We start from the raw sequence: 22,139 nt of genomic DNA on the forward strand, positions 1-22,139 counted from the left end.
CCATGAAAATGTTCTACTTTGCAAATATAACCAAAGGGCTCTCTCGATAAAATTGATGAACGATGGAGAACTATATGTGCCTTCTGGAAGAAAAAAGCAGCAAGAGAAATAAAAGCCAACACACATTTAATACAGGTCTTTGCCCTATGTGTATTTACAAACATATACATTTCATCTGAATATATTTTTTCTAGAGATGAGTACAAGGTACTGAAAAGGAGGTAAATTAACTATGTTAACATTTATAGTGGGATAAGTAGAATATATAAAATTTATCAGATCCTTAAAAAAATTTTTTTTCGAGTAACACTGAAGATGAATTGCAAAGTATGAACAAAGACCAAAGGCCAAGAAAGAAGAGAAATTATTTGGCTTTCTACAAAAGAGTGTGACAGAAAATGGATCAGTAGTAGATACCTGGAGAGTTACTGAGGCTCAGATCATATAAAGTCTTCTTTACCATCCAAAGGTGTTTTTCCTTGAAGCCATGGGAAAAAGCTCAGGGGATCAGTAGAAGGGTATGATACCAGTTTGTGGAAGGATCACGCTGAAAGCATCAGTGACTGCAATACATGAAGGGATCTGTGGAAGCAGGAATTGTGGTTTGGGAGTGCACTGCAATCGTGGCCCTGAAGTCCACTTGGAGTGAGCAGCTGTGGAGCTTGAGTGAGTAGAAGTCCTAGGTCTGGGTTAGTGACTGACGGATGGTTGTACTGTTGATGAAAACAGTTAGGATGTGGGACAGATTTAAAATGTGGAGGAATAGTGATACCCAGTAGGGTCAGGTTCAACTTTTAGTATCTGGTAAAAAATACAGATACGACTTGCCATTATACATGTATATATGTCTTGGAAGCAAGGTGGGAAATATAGGGGAGAGATACAAAATTAAAAATCATTTATGCATAGGCAGCATATCAGTGCATAGATGAAATGCTAGTGGAGACAGATAGTGATATTGAGAAGGAACCATCACAGAAAGAGAACCACAGTAGGAAGATACCAAGAATAGAGAAATGTTAAGAGAAAATGTGTTGTGAAGCCACCACAAGAGTAGGATCACTGGTAAACTCAGAAAGGGTTAGTTGAATCTGTCAATTAGGAACTCATTACTTTGCATAAAGAGTTCTGGTTTTGAAATAAAGAAAATTCTAAGTCTCAGTAAATTTAGGTCTTGATCTTCCACACTAAGTACTTTTCATGGAAAGATTTCTTTGAGATTTCTGTAGAATTAACTAACATTTAATTTCTAGGAATATAAACTCTTCTGACAGAAAAATTCAGAAGACATATATTTCATTTATTTCTTTATTGGTATTTTGGGAAACAAAACTGGAATTATGCAAAATTGGACATCTGAATTTAGAAGAAAATTACTGAAGAAAACTTCTTCAAGCCTTTGTTTTACAGATTAGGAAACTGATGGGTTGGATTTGGAGGAAATGAAAATCAATCTTAAATTGTCTTATTTAGATAACCCTTCTGAACTAATAATTTAATATATTTTGTAAAAGGCTATAATCTAATATTAAAATATGAAAGAAATATATGTGTTCTTAATTTTGTTCACTGACAGAGATTTGCTTCAACTCTGTAATGAAAGTTGGATTTAATTATGGCAGTTCATTGACATTTACCAAGATGTCATCAAATAGGTAATTGAACTTAGTTTTTTCATGCTTTAATGCCATGCTGACATAGCCTCAGTTGCACAATCAGTAATAAAAATTAGAGATTATCATCATTTCTCAAAATTTGTTTCTTCCAGCTAAATGATACAAAGATAAGTTAAAAAAGTAAAAATCATTGTTACTGACATGATAAATCTGGGCTTTATTTTTTTGTATTACTTTCTATATGGAGTAATTTTTCTTTAATGGAAACAAGAAATAATAAAAAAAAATAGACAGTCTTCCCCTGGAGTAGCCAAAAAAGAGCAATTCACTAGTGACCACTGTAAATTGCTTTAGAAAAATAAAGAATGTTGATTCATTGGTGCTGTACACCAAAAACAGAGGACTTACAGCAGTAAAATGCCAGGAAGAGCAGGGTGATATGATATAAGGAGAAAGAGTTCAGCAGTAAAGTAGAGTGAGGGAAAGCACTAATAGAATATTCTGTGGTGTAAAACCTCAGACTTGAGGCAATGTTTAAAAAGTAACATGATTAAAAAAATTCACTCTAGGTACAAAAAGCAGAACAGTAAGCCAAAAACAAAGGGAGAAAAACCATCTCAAAACAGCAGACCAAAAACAGAGGAGCATTACAGTTATGGGAATTGAGAATGAACAAAGAAGCTGAACAAGACTGACAGCAAAAGGATAATGAGAGGTAAAAGGGTTGTGATGCAGTGAAGAGGAAAAGCAACAGAAGGGAGAAAGCTCGTTGCAAAGTCATCAGAGTAGCAGCTCTGTGATGACAGGAGAGACTGACAGTAAATCACACAAAAGGCAAGGGGGAAACCATCAGCAGAAGACACTAGTTAGCATAGGAGGGGGAAATGTTGGATTTGTTTAAAAGAAACTAATCTTTCTTCTAGCAGTAGAGGGAAAACTATCATGTATTTATTGAGGGTTTTCTTCATTTATACAATAAACTTATCAAATGTCAGTGAAATGCACATTTAGAAAATACACTGATGAGCCTATATGGCATTTGTGTGTGTGTGTGTGTGTGTGTGTTTGTGTGCGTGCATATGGGAGATTTTGATGTGTTTATTACTAAGCTTTACTAAGAAAACCATGCATTTCAATGTAGTGTAATGGAGAATTTAAAATTTGTAAGCATGCAGAAATGATTCGGTTCAGTAGATAATGCACACTTAATCAGTTAAATTTCCCCAAAGTAAAATAGTTCTCATGGAGCTCCTGAAATAAATCTGAACCAAAGAGGTCAATTCAATCAGATTAGTCTGCCTCTGATTCAGAGAAGAGGTGAGAGAAGGGTAAAGACGATGCTTTCAGACCTTAGATGGTTCCAATTCATTTGATGGAGTTGACTACTTTCTCCTTGTGGGAATTCTCTTTCCATGGTTTGCATGGCATTTTTTAAGTTTCTTTTATTCCTTTCCACTCTTCTACGTTTTTATCTCCTTATTCTACTCTTCAAAGCAGTGACACACTCTTATACTCTCTGCCCCTCAAACTCATTTGCTTCGGGGATGTGATACTTCACCTTGGAAAATAACTCCCAAAGTCCTATCTCTATCTGTGAACTTCCTCTAGATTTTCCCACACACTGGTGGAAAGTTTCACTTTTGTACTTTGTTATCTTCTTGGCACAGTACAGCTAGTTCTGAACTTACTTCCTTTGAATTTTTTTCTATTTATTCTATTTTCTATTTTTACTCTCTTTTTCTCTTCTGTTAAAAATAACAGCATCATCTCACTTGATCAGACTTGAAACCTTGGAAAACTTTTCCCTTCTCTTTGGCTTGGTTTTAAAGCCTTCACGACTCCCCTGTATTGTTCCATGTAATTTATTCATGCCTTCATTCAGCGGAGTACTGTCTGCTGTTTTCCAGGTACTGTTGCAGCACCTGGGATATGGCAGTAAGTGTATGCTCCATAGCCATTACATCATAGGTTTTCTAGTGACAGAAAATAAAGAATAAGCTAGAGCAGTTTAAATAGCACAGCTGACCTTTGAACAACATGGAGGTTATGGGCACTGAACCCCCACACAATCAAAAATATCAGTATAATTTTTGACTCCCCAAAAACTGTACTAATAGCCTACTGTTGACCAGAAGCCTTACTGATAACATAGCACATATTTTGTAAACATATGTATTATATACTGTGTTCTTACAATAAAGTAAACTAGAGAAAAACACTTAAGAAAATTAGAAGGAACACAAAATACATTTATAATACCATACAGTATTTATTGAAGAAAATCCACACAAAAGTGGACCTGCACAGTTCAAATCTGTGTTGTTCAAGGGTCAACTGGTATGTGTTTCTCTTGGATAAAATCTAAAGGTAAACACATTTCTTTCCTTAGTTTCAATAAAAAGCCTTTCATTTCAAAACTTCATTTATAGAAAATTCTAACTAAAAACAAATTTTACCTAGAGGTCCAATCCATTAAGTTTCTTGAATGTATTGAATGGCACCACTTAAAAATATTCCATCAATCATCACATATGACTACTACTTGAAGTGCAGACCTTATGAACTGTCCTGTATGGCAGGGCTGAGGGGTGATCAAGTTTAGAGGTCTACTTTATTCTCCCAGATTCCTAAAGTGAGATTTTTATAGTATCCTTGTAACATGGTTTTATGTGAATGGTACTTACAGTTAAGTATGCTTTCTAAGTATTGTATTACGTACTGTATACTTTTTCATTTTCTCAGTAAAAAAGAAAAAAATGCAAAGCACTATTCGCAACCTCAGGGAGGCATTTTGAGTTTTGGATGAGTCATGGTTTAGATTAAACACTGTAGGTCCATTAGCCTTTCTGTGTGACAGTGTTTTTGAACCTGCATATTTGTTTTCCTAATTCCCGTCTTTCCTCTTATGAGTCTTTCTACTCACATGCTTTGTGGACACTGAAATGGGACACAGTAGTCTAATATAGTTCTGCCCTTCTCAACTTTGTGAACTGCCATTATAACCTTCTCATATTTCCTTCTGGCAGTATTTGTTCCAACTCTTTATCTAATCCAGGCTTGTAGTTGCTCTGGATTTATAATATTACACAAGTACAATTTATGCAATAGCTATTTGGAATGTATAATAAGTGAATAACTAAATGCTCAGATGTTATTATAATTGTTTTATTGATATCAGGAACATTTTATAGATACATCCTATAAATAAGTATAACTTAAGTATTTACTAGAAGGGGGTTTTCATTAAATATATTAATAACTGGACAGCAGTTTTCTATATTATTTTTATCTAGTGGAAAACACTGGCTATAATTATTACTTAGGATGCCTGTTTTAGTGCTCCAAACAACTTAGTTATTTTCTGTCACTCCTGCAATCATTCCCTGTTGACATCAGGTGAAAACACAAGAGTAAATTCAAAGATCAAATGAGATTACAGTGTTAGTATAATCTATTTCTCTTCTGTCACCAAATGTTAACATCTCTGATTTATAAGATTTCTTCAGTTTTTCACTTGGCAAGTTTATTTTCCTCCTTTCTTGCTCTCTCCCTGTCTTTATCTTCTCTGTCTCTGTCTCTCTGGTTCTCTTTCATCACACAGAAGCATGCATTCACATAAACACACACCTTTTCCCAGAGAGTAACTAGCTTCTATTTGTCTGACCAAATTGGTATGTGTCAGAACAAACATTAGATTTTTGAATGAGACTCATGGAAATCAAGTGAGACTTACCCCAAACCAAAACTTATTATATAATTATAAGTGTGTATAATTATATACTTATATAATTCTTAGTGTGGGCAATCACCCTCTATGCACATTTAATAAAGAAATCTGAGACCTACAGATATAGCTTCTAATTAAGGAAAAAAAGTATTTTTATCTCTCACTTCAGGACAAGGTTTTGTTGTGAGTTAACACAAAGGATTCTTAGTGCCGGCGGAAACACTCATGCAGAAGAAGCCATTTCAGTTGTTATCTCCATGTCATATTTCATTGATTATGCAGATTAGATTACATTTTCCAGCAACCTATGGCCCCTTTAATACATAATTCCACCCTTACTTAGGATATACAATGGTATAAAAGCATAAAGTCTCCTTGGTAATATTTTACATAACCATAGATAATACCAAGGAAGCTATGCAGATTCAGTACCTTTGACCAGCACAGCCTGATCCAAAAGCTCCCAGTCGGAAAGCACTTAGGAGGGTCATACTTGCTCCTGTTTCCCACAGTCCCACCTCCCACATGGTCTTAAGCATGGCTACTTCCCGCTTGCAAGTTAACTCCCTGAATTCTGAAGTCATATCCACTTGAGACTCTTAAAGAAAACAACAGAAAAACTTCTCTTTTCCAAATCTGTTCCTTCTGCTTGTGCTCAGGATATGACTCTACCTCTCTTTGTTCTGAAAAGAGCCTGCTTTGCGTTCATCATTCCCCTTGGCCTAAAAGCTGATTACTCAAGCCTTGCTTATTTTAAACAGTCATCCCTTAAAACAGAGCAAAACAAACAGCTGAGAGCAAGGGGAAAGGCAGTAAAGCCAACTAATTAATGTTCATAATTAGGATCTAAGTCTTCAAGAAATGTTTAATGGCTATCCAATACACAGTTTTTAGGAAAGCACACACTGTTTCTATTTAAAGTAGTAAAATAAATGAATGCTTAGCAATTTAAAATACAATTAAACAAAAATACATTTCTGTAAAACTTAACTCCTTGTATAAACATAAAATTTTAGTGCTTGAAAAGAACATTAGTCAATTTTTTCTTAATAGTAGCAAAGAAACTGAGGCCCATAATGGAACAACAGATTGCTCAACTCTGCAATCTAGAAGGTAGCAGAGCAATAATAAGCAGCCGTGTCTTCTTCTCAATGATTAATAAGGTTTTTTTGAGTACTTACTGTTTCAGGCGTAGGCGGCAGAGTAGAATACTCCCAACAAAGCCAGCCTGATGAGTTCTTTCCTCCATTGATACAGCCAGCCTGCCCTAAATACTGAAACAAACTGGTTCAGTACTCACTTTCTATTTCCTACTGTTCAGTCTCATTGTTCAGGTGGGGACTGCTTTAATATTGTCCTTCCTTCTAACATTTTTTAATGGTAAAAACCAAAAATTAAATATGGATACATTTAGATTAATGCAGCAGTACCATCGCTGCATTTGCTTCATAAAAATCAGATCTTTTTCAAAAGTATGTTCTTACAAAAAAAAAAGGTGTTTAGGCATACTGTGCCCTACTATGTTGTGCAAACTGCATTTTAGTGTGAAGGCTTAATAAGTAATATAATTTTAATAGCTTAAGTGTGTAAAGAGTGCCCGAATGGAATTATGATTCACTTAAGCCTTTTATTATAAATACCATAGGTTTGCATTTTTTTAATTTATAGAAAAAGCATCTTTTGTTCATCCAGTGTTTTCTCACTTAACACAAATTTAATGTTAATATAAACTGAAGAGTCTAGCTTATTCTTTATTTAAAATTACTAAGTACTTATAACCAATAAACTTTCATTGATGGTATATTTCCTAATAAATCTATATCTATCTATCTATCTATCTATCTATCTATCTATCTATCTATCTATCTATCATCTATCTCTCTGTCGCGTGCCCTGTCCTCGCCGGCAAGAACAACATGCAACAACAGCAGGATTCTTCTGCAGAAAGCTTTATTCTTCAGCTCTTTGTGAAACAAATGAGTTGGGCAGGACCCAGAGGGGAAGGAGAGGCTTGCTTATATAGTTCTCATGCTCTGACCTGGTTGGTGCGGCTCCATATGCCTTATTAGCATAACCATTTGGTGGGTCTCATTGGTCCTTATGCCAAGGCGCAATTAGCATGTAGTTTAGTGGTGTGGGATGATTTGTCATTAGGAAGTTCGGGGCCTTCCGGCTGCCCTGCATTGGGCGCTATTTTCTGAGCGCGGCTGCCAACATCTCCCCCTTTTTTGTCTAACAGAAGCTCAAGGCGGAACTTGCCAGCAGAGGCGGAGACAGAGGCCTGACCTCCATCATACTTCCTGATGCCCCCTTTTTGGAGAGGGGTTCTGGGCATCTACCCCTATGCAGTCAGGCATGCCTCTCAGAGGGGTCCAAGACCTCTTGCAGTGCTTTGCCTCGCATCCTCTGGCTGGCGTTGGGACCACTTGGTACAAAGGGTTTGGACCCTTTTTCTCAACCCTCTTGCACCATGAGCTTCTTAAAGAAAGCTGTGATTAAGCATTGAGGTACTCGGGCCTGGTGCAGTGCCACATGGGCTCAGGGTGCAAGAGCTACCTCAAGCTAAAGCCGGGCTTCCTTCTTAAGCATGTTGAGCCACACTTGGGGAGAGGCGCCAACGTCTATCGCCATTAGGGCTTGAGCAAGGATCACCTTGTCCTGCTTATGTTGGTTGCGGAGTCTGCATAACAACCAGAGTAAGAGCATGAGACCTCCAAGCAGGAACACGCCCATCCCAGCCATGCCCGCCCACTCCTTGACGTGGGAGAGAGCTCTGAGGAACCAGGAAGAGAGTCCTTCCGCTACGGAGATATCTAGACAGGTGGAGTTGATGTGGATAATTTCTCGCCGCAGCTCTTCTAGTGTCCCATCGAAGTCTTGGGACCAGTTTCCTGAAAGATACTGGGACAGGTCTCGTGACAGATTAGCTGCCCATGTAAAATTTTTATATTGAATGCTAGTGATGCAGAGGGCACGATATTTCCGCTCACATCCCAATTGGGCCATTTGCCAGAGCACCTCTATTTGTTCCTCCACGAGATCTATGCGTTGATTGAGGATCATTATTCCTCCTTTCAGTTTGCCATCAAGTGTGGACTGTTGGTCCAGGGCAGAAGCTACTGAGGCTGCAAGGTTATTGAGCTCTGTAGCCGATTTGATGGAGGTGTCTAAAGCTATACCAGCGGTGGTGGCTGCGACCGCGGTCGCGGAGATCAGGAGCACTATGGCGGCTGTAACACCGAAATCGCGCCTTTCTCGAAACAGAGTCATGGTGTTAGGGGCGTCTACGGGAACAGGGACCCAACGGGGGATGCGGACTACCAAAGCATTGGTAAAGTTACGCGCATCCCAACACTGAGACAGAAAGCAGGTTTCATTGGAGCAGGAGTCAAAGCTACTATTGGATAAGATAAACAGAAATGGGGGGTATACGCATACTGGAGAAGGTGGAAAAAGGGAATTAGGTGACTCTGGACCTGATTTTGCTGAACACGTGTAGTTCTCGTTGTTATGGGTCATGATCATGTTCCAGTGTGCGCGCATGTGGTTATTCTCGCACCAAAAGGTGATATTTTTTACACCGATTCCCCCACCCTGGAGGGCGGAAAAGGGGGAGAGGTCGGTACACGAGCCATTGACTCCACACAGCATCCATTTATGGAAGGGGTTCATGCTCAGCTGCTGACGAAACTCGCCTTCGAGCACCTTTACTGGCCACCAAGCCTCATTGGCTGGCCGTCCCTCCATATCTGGGGAGATGGTAAACTCCTGCCTCTCAGTTGCCCACGTTACTACAGTTGACTGACAGTCAGTCCAGGGCCACAGCTCTCCCTCATAGTCGCCCACACAATGGGAGGCATATTTGGGTTGACGAGGCCTGTCGGTGGAATTGTTCCTGGGAGAGTGTACAAATGTGCCATTGATCCAGAGAACCATCTGGTGGATAGTCATGTTCTTATAGGGCGGGCTCCCTTCCTTATTAGGCCCTTCAAATTTAGCTGACATAACGGGGAGGCTACTGGCCTCTAGAATTATGTCACTGAACCATCCGTATTTCCTCCGTTTCAGGGAGATACAGCCAGCTAGATTCTGAGTGGTGAAGCATAATGACCCATTAGTTACGAAGGATCGGTTTTCTCCCAGGGGAGCTACTAGGGTGTCTTTAACTAAGTAGGGCAAGTTCATACTAGCATTGGTAGTGAAAAAGCGTGGAAAAACGGCTGCATTGAAACGGACAGGCATAGGCTTAGGAAAGGCAGACAGGATTCCCCATCTCAATACTCCCTGAGTCGGGGTCTCCAGTGTCAGGAGCAGGGTCAGGAGGTATAGCGAAGTCATCTCCTTTGTTTAGGACTTTCCTCGTTAGGCGCTCCGGGATCCAGAAGGGATTTTCTTCACCCTGGGGGAAAACACACACAGCTCCCCTGGATCTGATTATGATTGGATCCGGGCCCTTCCATTGGTTAGATAACACGTCCTTCCATTTTACTAGTTCTTGTGGGTCTTTTGGCCACTGATTATGGCGATCCGCTGCTGTATGGCCTTGAGCATCCAGATTCAAAAAATTTATAGTGAAAAGTGCTAGGGCTATGGCAGTTTTTGGTGTGGGGGGTATATCTTCAATTCCCCCTTTTTGTTTAAGTAAATAGGATTTGAGCGTGCGGTTCGCGCATTCCACAATCCCTTGACCCTGTGGGTTGTAGGGAAGGCCAGTGATATGTTTTATCCCCATGTGATGACAAAATTGAGCAAATTTTGTAGAGGTATAGGCTGGGCCATTGTCTGTTTTCAGAATGTGTGGTAACCCCCATGCGCTCCAAGCCTCAAGGCAGTGCTGGATGACATGGGAAGCTTTCTCTCCTGACAATGGGGAGGCAAAGATGACTCCTGAACACGTATCCACGGATACATGTACATATTTCAGTTTCCCAAAAGACGAAATATGCGTCACATCCATTTGCCAAACTTGTAAAGGCCTAATACCTCTGGGGTTGATCCCAACATGAGATGTGGGAAGGAAGCTGCAGCAATGTTGGCAGCTAAGGACAATGTTCCTAGCTTCGGCCCTGGTTATGCTAAACCGCTTGCGCAGTGTTTCGGCAGTGACATGAAATTGTGTATGGAATTTTGAAGCTGTGGTGATAGGGTCTAGCAGGGGAAAAGCTATATTTCTGGTTGCAAGGTCTGCCAGGTGGTTGCCTTGGGTCATAGGCCCGGGAAGGCCTGAATGTGCTCTGATATGAGTTATATACAAAGGAGATTGCCTATGAAGTAGTGCTGATTGTATCTGTTTGAACAAAGTGGCTACTGGGCTGGATGCTTTGATTAGCCCGGCCACTTCTAGAGATTTGACTGCATTAACTACATAACAGGAGTCAGACACAATATTTAAAGGTTCAGGAAAGATTTGTAGGACCTCTAAGACTATGCGACATTCCACTATTTGTGGAGTGTCAGGCGTGTAGCCTTTTGTCACAACTTTGCCATCATGGACATAGGCATCTGTGCCTGTCTTAGACCCGTCCGTGTAAACTGTTTTTCCATGAGGCAGCGGGGTTAGGCTAGTGACCCGAGGAAATACTAGGAGATGATTTTTGGCGAAGTTGATGAGGGGATGTTTAGGGAAATGATTATCAAAGGTTCCTGAGAAACTGTAAGCAAGTATGGCCCAATCATCGTTCATAGCACATAATACTTGTATTTGTTCTACGCTGTAAGGGGTTATAATTTTAGCTGGAGCCTCTCCGAAATGTGTCATGGAGGTTTTTACTCCTCTCAAAGCAAGTTTGGCCACGGCTGCCGGATAGTACTCTATTGTCCTAGCCTGAGAGGCTTGGGGATGGATCCAGATCAGTGGGCCGTGCTGCCATAAAACTGCTGTTGGCAGCTCCGGGGTGGGAAGCACACACAACTCAAAGGGTTCATTCGATTGCACTCTATTTAATTGTGCTGTCATCAAAGCCTGTTCTACTTTGCGAATGGCTTGTAATGCCTCAGGTGTGAGGGAGCGCGGTGACGTTAGTTGTGGGTCTCCTTCTAGGGTTTTAAATAGTGGAGTCAATTCAGTGGTGGGTATCTTTAAGTATGGGCGCAACCAATTAATATCCCCTAGGAGTTTTTGGAAGTCATTCAAATTTCGCAATTGATTATGTCTTATCTCAAGCTTTTGGGGGCAAATTACATCTGTGTAAATGGTTGCTCCTAGGAATTTGCTAACACTAGATTTTTGGACCTTCTCGCTTGCTATATTCAGTCTCCAATTTTCTAGGGATCTAGTGAGATCTATATATGCTTCTTCTATTTCCGCTGGTTGTGGGGAGCAAAGAAGGATGTCATCCATGTAATGGATGATCTTTAGCTTGGGATAGGTCTTACGAATTGGGTCTAGCGCTCGCCGAACGTACAGTTGACATATGGTGGGGCTATTTGCCATTCCTTGAGGGAGGACCTTCCACTGAAATCTGGCATCGGGTTGTTCATGGTTAATAGCTGGCAAAGTAAAAGCAAATCTTTCCCTGTCCTTGGAGCTTAGAGGTATAGAAAAGAAACAATCTTTAATATCTATTATGAGCACTTTCCATTCTTTGGGTAAGGCAGAGAGGAGTGGCAGTCCCCGTTGTACGGGTCCAAGCATTCTCATTTGAGCATTTACTGCTCTCAGATCATGAAGCAACCTCCATGATCCTGACTTTTTCCTGATTACAAATATGGGTGTGTTCCATGGGGACACAGAGGGTTCTAGGTGTCCCACTTGGAGCTGCTCTTGCACTAAGCAATGAGCTGCTTCTAATTTTTCAGAGGATAGGGGCCACTGAGGAACCCATACGGCCTCCTCTGTGAGCCAAGGTATGGGCATGGCATCTTCAATGGCCCCTATGAAAAACCCAGGCCGTGACGGTCATTCTTTACTTTGGGCAGGATGGGCTCTATGTGTCCCTGTTGGTGTTTCCCCAGCCCCTTGCCAGGGATGTATCCCATGTCCATCATTATGCCTTGGGCGGGGGTGGAGTATTCATTAATGAGTTTGAGGCCTAAGTCTCTCATGACATCCCTCCCCCATAAATTGACCGGTAGAGGGAGTACATAAGGGGTGACTGTACCCTCTTGTCCTTCAGGGGCTCGCCATTTCAATGGTTTGGCACTAATTGAAGGGCTTGACTCATATCCTAAACCTTGTAATGAATGTGAGGATTGGGTCACAGGCCACTTGGAGGGCCACCAGGTTGCAGAGATAATACTTTTATCTGCTCCAGTGTCTAGGATTCCCTCAAAGCTCTTTCCCTCTATTTGAAGAGTTAATTTTGGTCTGTCTGCTAAATCTAATACTATGAAGGCTGAATCCCAGTCAGAGGAGCCGAAGCCCCTTTCTCCCCTCTCCGTGTTGGTAGCAGGATAATTGGCGTGGAGACTAGGTAAAACTAAGAGCTGGGCTATGCGGTCTCCCGGGGATATAGGATAGATTCCTCTGGGAGCCGAACACATGATTTTTACCTGTCCTTCATAATCTTGATCTATAACTCCGGGATGAACTACCAGGCCTTTCAATGCAGCAGAAGAGCGCCCTAGGAGTAACCCAATGGTATTTGGTGGTAGGGGGCCTTTAAAGTCTGAAGGGATAGGCTGAACTCCCATCTGTGGAGTCAACACTATTCTGGTGGTGGCACGGATGTCCAATCCCGCGGAACCTGAAGTGGCTCTCCTTGGGGGGCCTGGTTGTTCCCGAATGACACTTGCGTGCTGGTTGCCCCATATATTTGCGGGCCCTGGTGACGGGGGCCCCTCTGGGCGTTTTTTGGCAGTTCTAAGGGTTTCCCTTCTATATCTTTAATAGACCGGCACTCATTGGCCCAATGCCTGCCTTTCTTACACTTAGGGCACAACCCAGGGGTCTTTTGGGTTGTTTGTTCTGAAGCTGGGCTCCTACACTCTCTCTTTATATGTCCTAATTTCCCGCATTGAAAGCATGATACTTCTGTTAGTGATCCTGGCTTGTTTGTGGCTCTGTAATATGGCCGCGGCTAGGCCCGCATTGGTGAGTGGCCCTCCTATTTCTCTACAGGCTTTCAACCAGGCATGTATCCCTTTTTGTTTCCAGGGTGTTATCGCCTGTCTGCATTCCTTGGTACATTGTTCAAATACTAATTGCTCCACTAGGGGCATTGCTTGTTCCTGATCTCCAAATATTCTGCCTGCGGCCTCCATCATACGAGCGACAAAGTCAGAAAATGGCTCGCTCAGCCCCTGAATAATTTTTGTCAAATTGCCTGATACTTCTCCTTTGTTGGTGAGGGCTTTCCATGCCTTGGCGGCGCACGTGTTTATTTGTGCGTATACCTGTAAGGGGAAGGCGGTCTGGTTGGCTACCCACTGTCCTTGGCCCGTCAGCATATCATATGACCATGCAGGCTGTCCTTCGGCCGCGTTTGCGCGTGCCTGGGTCATGCTGATATCATGCCACAATGCCTTCCATTCTATGTATTGCCCCATACTAGAAAGGCATGCCTTAGTTACATATTGCCAGTCTGCGGGTGTCATGGCTGTCTCTGTTAATCTCTCAACTTGTGCTATGGTATAGTTAGCACTGACTCCATAAGCCCGAACGGATTCTGCTAACTCCTTAACTTGTTTATGGCTCAGGGGCTGGTGAGAGCGTGCGCCATTATCCTCAAATACAGGAAACATTTGTCTAATTGCCTGAAGAGTATCTGGGTGGCAAAAGGAGAGTGCGCCACTCACGTAAGGTGGTGGGGCAACGGGCGTCGGGGGACACCCTGCTTTCATTTTTTCCTTGGTCCGCTTTTCAACTTTGCTGGTTCCCTTACTTCTGCACTCTGCGGTTTTATTCTCTTCCCCTTCCTCTGCGGACGTTAATTCCTCCTCAGATTCCCTATTGGAGAGTTGGAGGTCCCTCAACTCTTTCCAGGGGTATTTACTATTTTCTCCGAGGCGATCGTCACTTGCTTCTCGGGGCTCTTTTGCTTTTTCCCTAGGCGGGCTTTCTCCCTCACTCTGAGGTTTCTTTACCTTCGTTTTTGTGGCCTTTTTTCGGCCGCGCGCACTCTCTGTTTCCCGTTCCGTTTCTGACATGCTCTCTTGGATATCTGTCAATGCTCTCTGACCTTCTTTTATTACCTTTTCACATCTCTCATCTTGCAGACAAGCTCTAATCAGTTTCCAGAGGGGCCTGGTGCCTCCCCTCAGGCTACCCTCCTCCTCCTCTCTATCAAGATCTTTCCCCAGTTTGTCCCAGCTCGGGATTGAGAGGGACCCTGAACAAATGAACCAGGGGGCCACACGGTCAATCTCCTTCACAAAAGATCCTAAGACTTTGCTGGAGACCTTCAAGTTTCGCTCTTTGAGAGCTGTCTGCAGCGCCGTGACTAATGACGGTGCATTCCCCATGGTGCCTCCTTATTTACAGAGAACCATCAACCATCATCCTAAAAAGCAGGGGCCTCTCGGAACTTACCCCTCCAGGCTTTCTTCTGACCTGCAGTTCTGAATCCTCTCCAGATGTCTGAAGGGTCCTCCCTGTGCCGGTGATGTTCTGGTTCCCAGGATTCGGCACCACTTGTCGCGTGCCCTGTCCTCGCCAGCAAGAACAGCATGCAACAACAGCAGGATTCTTCTGCAGAAAGCTTTATTCTTCAGCTCTTTGTGAAACAAATGAGTTGGGCAGGACCCAGAGGGGAAGGAGAGGCTTGCTTATATAGTTCTCATGCTCTGACCTGGTTGGTGCGGCTCCATATGCCTTATTAGCATAACCATTTGGTGGGTCTCATTGGTCCTTATGCCAAGGCGCAATTAGCATATAGTTTAGTGGTGTGGGATGATTTGTCATTAGGAAGTTCGGGGCCTTCCGGCTGCCCTGCATTGGGCGCTATTTTCTGAGCGCGGCTGCCAACATCTCTCCAGTAAGATGAACTGATACTATGAAGGTATCTTGAAAAGATCAAGAAGAGAACAGTTTATCATTAAACGGTCCATATAAAGGACAAAGTCTTGGAGTTCTTCCCTGTAGCATTAGTCTTTTCTGATTAATTTAGTTGGCTTGTAGTAAATGGCTTGAAGGCTGACCTAATCTCTAAATGTACTCTGTGAAATGTTGTGTATTTTGTGTTTCTGTGGAGTCAATATTTCTCTACTCAATTGCAAACCTAGTTTTGTATTCCCTTGTTACTGTCCTCAGCAGAGTAAACACTGTATTATTATTTTTTTAACTGTAATAGTTGACTGCTGCCCCGCAGCCCCTAACCACCTCAATTCTCCTTGGTTTTTCAAACAAAAAGATTGGAAATGCAAAGAACTGCAACTTTCACAAATCCACTGAACCTGAAAAGCTAAGAAAACCCTGTTAAATACTGGAGCAGTACACATGAAAAAGTTTAAAGCAATTCAGGAATATAACACAAAATTAATGTTCTCACTTCTCCACACAGAGTCAAATGGAAGAAAAGAAAAAAGATACCTAAAATAGAGGGGAAAGTGGGAAATAAATGCATTTTATAATTGCAAATTAAAATATAATTCTAACCAGTTCAAAAATAATATATATATTTATACATGTGTGTATATATATGTGTGGAAATGCTTCTTAAAAATATATTTTTAAGCTATGGAATGCATTAGACTAGGTTTTAGTTTTTCAGTAATCTTCATTTACCATGATTTCAAATATGACAATTTATTTCCAAATAACTCATTTACTTTATTTTACTTTTTGGAAATTCCATGAGCAAGTGGGATTTCAGAAATTCCCTACTAAGCAGGGAAGACAGCTTAATAATTTTTTTAAGAAAAAGTGTTTCAAACTTGAAAGAGTGGAAGATGAATTGTGAAGTGAATTCTGAATGGAGCATAAACATTTGAAATTGGTTGAACAACAAGGAAATGCTTTATTTAGAAATCCTAATACAATATGTGTGATTCTTTTATTCCATGTGTCTTGTATACTATTACTTTGTGTCTTAACTCCAAAATCTGAACTCTTTGAGTGGAGGATTAATGCTTAGTTTTGTTTCTTCTCACTGTAGCATTTAGCATGATGCTTTACTCTTACTGTGCTGAATAGAATGAGAAAAGAAAGGGAAAAAGTGGAAGGGGATCATGTTTATTTACTTATATTGAAAGTATACTGAAAGAGAGGTTGGGTATAGTACATAAATCAGGACAGGAACAATAGGAATATTTGATAAGAACAGGTGGAATCCAAGCATATATCCTATTTCTGGGATGGTTTAAAACATAGTTTTCGTTACTTCACAAACTTAATTCTTAAAAAAGACTTAAGTTGATCACATGCCAAACCCTTCAGAAAACTTACCAAGCTATAAATCAGAACTGAATCCAGGTGGCAGTATATGTGTTAATCCCTGCATATTATGGCCAGGACTTCCAAATTGTTAGTAATAATTGGAATAAAATTGTTAGGTTTTTCCTTCAGGCCCACTGTGGAACATAATTTGTGACTAAAGACAAGTTATGCTCCACTTTTATGATGTGGACTTAACCTTGAAATAACAAGTGTAACACTGCTTTTTAATGATAAATCAGGGTAATTTTTTATTGTAAAACCTAGTAGTTACTTGAAGAGAAGCCACTTATAGTGTTTTTTCCTCACTTTGAAAATTGAGTGGATACATACACATAACAACAAAGGAAGGATATTATGTAGAACCATACTGTGAAATATATACATATTAGTGTATATAAATATATTGATATATCCAACATTGTATGCAATAACCGCTATTTGTTATGGGGGGAGAAAAGGTATTTTAACATGGGCAATCACAGATTAATGAAATAACATAAGTGTGTTGTTATAAAAGGACTTTAAAATGAGTTATGCTATGTAAGTAATATTCAATATTTTAAAGATTTAAGTTTGTAAGGAGTGTGTTGAACTGAGTTATAACTCAACTGAGCCTTTTACTGTACATCTCCTATATCAATAATAGGACATAATACTAGGAAGGTATTCTCTGAAGGGTAAAGAAGAAAAGAGTGTTTTTTCACTAAATCATCCATCTACAGCATGACATATTGAGTTCTTTACTACAAAAAGGTGGTCAGTAAAATGGAACAATTCTCTTATGCCAAAGGTTAGTATTAAAATATTGCCTTATAGGGCAATAAAAGCAATTTTTCTTTATAAATAGATTTTATTTTTTAGAGAAGCATTAGGTTTACAGACAAATCGTGCAGAAAGTACAGAGAGTTCCCATATGCCTATCACCCCACTGCACAGTCTCTCCTACTTTAAAGTCTCGAATTAGTGTGGTACAATTGTTACAATTGATGAACCGAAATAAATACATTATTATTAACTGAAGTCCATAGTTTAGGGTTTACTCTCTGTGTTTATGGTTCTGTAGATTTTGACAAATTCCTGTCATCTATCCACTATGACAGGGTGATAGAATAATTTCACTGCCCTCAATATCCTCTTTACCCATTCATCTCTGTCTTCTTCCCTGTCATCCCCCTCCCTGCAACCTTGAGCAACCACTATTCTTACTTATCTCTGTAGTTTTACATTTTCCAAGGTGTCATATAGTTGGAATCATACAGTAGAGAGCCTTCTTGGATTGGCTTCCTTTAGTTAGTCATCTGTATTTAAGGTTCCTTCAAGTTGTTTTATGGCTTGATAGCTCCTTTCTTTTTTTTTTTTCTTTTGGTATCATTAGTCTACAATTACATGAGGAACATATGGTTACTAGACTTCCACCATCACCAAGTCCCTCCCACATACCCCATTACAGCCACTGTCCATCAGTGTAGTAAGATGCTATAGAATCATTATTTCTCTCTCTGTGCTATGCTGCCCTCCCTGTGCCCCACCTACATTATGTCTGCTAATAGTAATGCCACCCACTTTTTCCCCCTCTTTATCTCTCCCTTCCCACCCATCTTCCCCAGTCCCTTTCCCTTTGGTAACCGTTAGTCCATTCTTGGGTTCTGTGAGTCTGCTGCTGCTTAGTTCCTTCAGTTTTTTTCTTTGTTCTTATGCTCCACAGATGAGTGAAATGATTTGGTACTTGTCTTTCTCTGCCTGCTTATTTCACTGAGCATAATACCCTCTAGCTCCATCCATGTTGTGGCAAATGTTAGGATTTGTTTTCTTCTTATGCCTGAGTAATATTCCATTGTGTATATGAACCACATCTTCTTTATCCATTCACCTACTGATGGACACTTAGGTTGCTTTCATTTCTTGGCTATTGTAAATAATGCTGCGATAAACATAGGAGTGCATGTGTCTTTTTCAAACTGGGCTGCTGCATTCTTAGGGTAAATTCCTAGCAGTGGAATTCCTGGGTCAAATGGTATTTCTATTTTTAGTTTTTTGAGGAACTTCCATACTGCTTTCCACAATGGTTGAACTAGTTTACATTCCCACCAGCAGTGTAGGAGGGTTCCCCTTTCTCTACAACCTTGCCAACATTTGTTGTTTATCGTTTGGATGGTGGCGATCCTTACTGGTGTGAGGTGACATCTCATTGTGGTTTTAATTTGCATTTCTCTGATGATTAGCGATGTGGAGCATCTTTTCATGTGTCTGTTGGCCATCTGAATTTCTTCTTTGGAATAGCTCCTTTCTTTTTATTGCTGAATAATATGGCATTGTACAGATATATCACAGTTTGTTTATTCTATTGCAGGACACCTTGATTGCTTCCAAGTTTTGGCAATTGTGAATAAAACTGGTAACAAACACTCATGTGCAGGTTTTATGTGGTTTGACCTAGAAAAGCTTTTACCCTGAAAAATTTGGGTAAATTTTGAGATTGCTAGAGCATATGGTAAGTCTCTGTTTAGCTTCCTAAGTAACTGCCAAATTATCTTCTAAAGTGACTGAATCATTTCACTAGCATTGTATGTGAGTTCATCCTCACCAGCACATGGTGTTGACAGTGTTCTGGATTTTGGCCATTCTAGTAGGTGTGTGGTGGTATCTCATTTTTAATTTGCAATACTAAAAGGGTACATAATGTTACACATCCTTTTATATACTAATTTGCTGAATATATTATTTGGTGTGATGTCTATTTGTATTTTTTCTATTTTTTAATGACGTTTGTTTTCTTACTGTTGAATTTTAAGTGTTCTTTGTATATTTTTAGATAAGTGTTTTGTAAACACTTTCTTCCACTAATTTTCCTATCTTTTCATTTTCTTACTAACACCTTTTGCACTTTTAATTAAGTCCAATTTATAATTTTTTTCCTTAATGTATCATTCTTTTGGTATCTAAAAAGTCATCACCAAACCCCAACCAGCTAGTTTGTCTCATGTCATGTTTTAGAAGTTTCATAATTTGGTGTTTTATATTTAGCCTTTTATCGATTTTGAGTTAAGTTTTGTAAAAGGCATAGCTCTGAATCTGGATTCATCTTTTTGCATGTGGATATCCCATTGTACTAGTGACATTTGTTGAAAAGACTATTCTCTCTCCTTTAAATTACCTTTATTCCTGTATCAAAAACCAGTTGACTGTTTTACATGAGTCTATCTATTTCTGAGTTATCTGTTCTCTTCCATTGATCTCTTTGTTCTTTCACCAATACCATACTCTATTCATTACTGGAGCTTTATAGTAAGTCTTAATGTTGAGTAACTTAAAAAGCATTTTAATTAGTAAAAAATTTAAAGGATGAATACCGTCATGTCCTTTTATACAAAATGGAAAAAAAGATCACAGAAAAAAAGATCTATCTCATAATTTAGGCTATGTAATGGTTAAATTCACTGACTGACACATTAGTATTGCAACTTTATATTCTGTGACTTTTCCTCTCTTGGGTAATTCACTTGCCCATTAATGCTCCAATATCTTTTTGCTCTGGTGGTTTTACTAGCTTTTGTTTGGTCTCATTTGTAAAGTATTATTTGTATAGTCTTACTTTGTAAGAAGGAAAAGCAATGGCCAGATGTAACAAAACCACCTATAACCATAGATAGATAGATAGATAGATAGATAGATAGATAGATAGATAGATAGATATAGATATGTAATTTTGAGTTTACTCTTTAAAGAGACTAATGTGTGTTTGAATTAATACCATGTTGGGGTGAGACATACAAATTATACATGTACATACACATATGTTTTTACCCAGAGCAAACAAAGTGGAGTTAGGAAAGAAGAAAAATTGATGAAATGAGAGAGATCTATCGCTGCTGTTTCAAAGTCAGCTCAATGACCCCTTAGAAATGTGATGATGAAAAGTGAGTCAAAGGTCATGCGCTATTTTCTTGAACAAAATGACGATATACACAGTGAAACAAAGTAAAGTTTTAATGGATCGTTTGGAACGTAAAATGCAGTGACTGGTTATGTTTTAAGTAAAGGGGTGGTTTATAGTAGAGGATTATATGTGAAAAGTAGAGGCAATTGAAGAGATATAAATAAAAAAAAAACAGAACAAACAAAAAAACCTTCCATGGACTTATCAGAGTTAAGGGCTTCAGCCTCATGGTTATATCACTATTCAGACTATCTCTGCTTTTTCTCACAGAGTCATGCTCTCCACTACTTTCCACATTGCATGGCATGTTAATAAAATCATTTTAAAAATACAAAACAGATTTTCCGGTCTTACTAAAACATATATGATTAAATTGGAAAATATGATTTGTCAAAGACATAATTTGTTGAAAACCTGTAACCAGTTTTTCTGCTATAATAGTCTGTAGTGTTAGGCCTAGTAGCAGATATGATAAAATATCCTTTACTCTCAGGCCTTTTCATTGTCTTCAAGTTATTTGTCAAAACTTCCCACATTTGGAAAAAATTTAATAGGCAATTATCACTAAAAGTAACCTTGTCTTCAGGGGAAAAATGCCTAGTAATTGTACATATTTTATATATTTCCTAAGGACAAAAGATTTATATGCATAGAAGTGCCTGTGATATAAATACAAAACAAAAAGTTTTATAAACATTCATAACTCCCCCAACACATAACAGAATAAGGCTATGAATAAAGGCACAGCATGCATTAAGTATTAGAATATAGTGTTGGACAGTACACTGTAGTGTTAGAAGTGAGTCTTTCTCCTCTTTCCTCTAGGAAGTGGTATATGACCTTGAGAAAGTCATTTAAATCTTGCAACCTTAATTCCGTTTTCTATGACATGAGAAGTTTAGCATTGACAATTTCAGTCTCTTAGAGTCTTAAAAAGTTGCCCACCATTGGAAGTCTACACTTACAGCGGGAACATGTGTTTACAGATTTGTTTCATCCTGAAACAAAATAACCTAGCACTTTAAAAAATTATTTCTTTTTTAGGGACTGTATCGTGGGGTGATCATTTTATGGATGAAATCAGTTAATGTTCATTTTAAATTCTGAAAAAAACTCCCATGTTAATACCCCTTTACTGACTGGTAACCTGTGATGACTGATGTTAATAATGGTAGAAATTCCTTGGCATTGCTTTATGTGTGGTGGCTTTTACTGAGAAAAACAGTGTAACAATTATATTTATAAAGTTATGAAAAAAGGCAATTATTGTTTTTTCCCTTTTACCTCATAGGATTTTATGGACTTTACCTCACAAAAGATAATCTGTGCCCCAGGGAATTAGAATCATTCACTTGCCTATTAATTCTCCTAATATCTGTATGCTCTGATTGTTTTAGTAGCTTTTATTTGGTCTCATTTTTATATGTCTTATTTGTATAGTCTTATTTTATGAGAGACAAAAGCAATAGATAGAAAAAAATATGTAATTGGTTTGATCTGTGATAGTTAAAAGCTGCTAAAATAACATGAGAAAATTCCAATCTT

At 39.5% G+C, this 22,139-nt stretch overlaps 2 long non-coding RNA genes across 9 annotated transcripts in view; one reads left to right on the plus strand and one right to left on the minus strand.

Annotated features, from left to right (window-relative positions):
• The window catches only part of LOC140843359 (uncharacterized), a 52,951-nt gene extending 46,341 nt beyond the window's left edge, over nucleotides 1-6,610 (minus strand). Inside the window, exon 1 of one of the 2 annotated variants that reach the window (XR_012121032.1) lies at nucleotides 6,525-6,610. This is a non-coding gene — a long non-coding RNA (uncharacterized lncRNA). Of the gene's footprint in view, nucleotides 1-5,775; nucleotides 5,852-6,524 lie in introns of those variants that run through there. The other variant, XR_012121033.1, reaches the window with a different exon arrangement.
• The window catches only part of LOC140843357 (uncharacterized), a 778,257-nt gene that overhangs the window by 447,207 nt on the left and 308,911 nt on the right, over nucleotides 1-22,139 (plus strand). The window lies entirely within an intron of this gene.

This window comes from Manis javanica, chromosome 9, assembly GCF_040802235.1.
Source record: "Manis javanica isolate MJ-LG chromosome 9, MJ_LKY, whole genome shotgun sequence".
NCBI classification, from domain to species: Eukaryota; Metazoa; Chordata; class Mammalia; order Pholidota; family Manidae; genus Manis; species Manis javanica.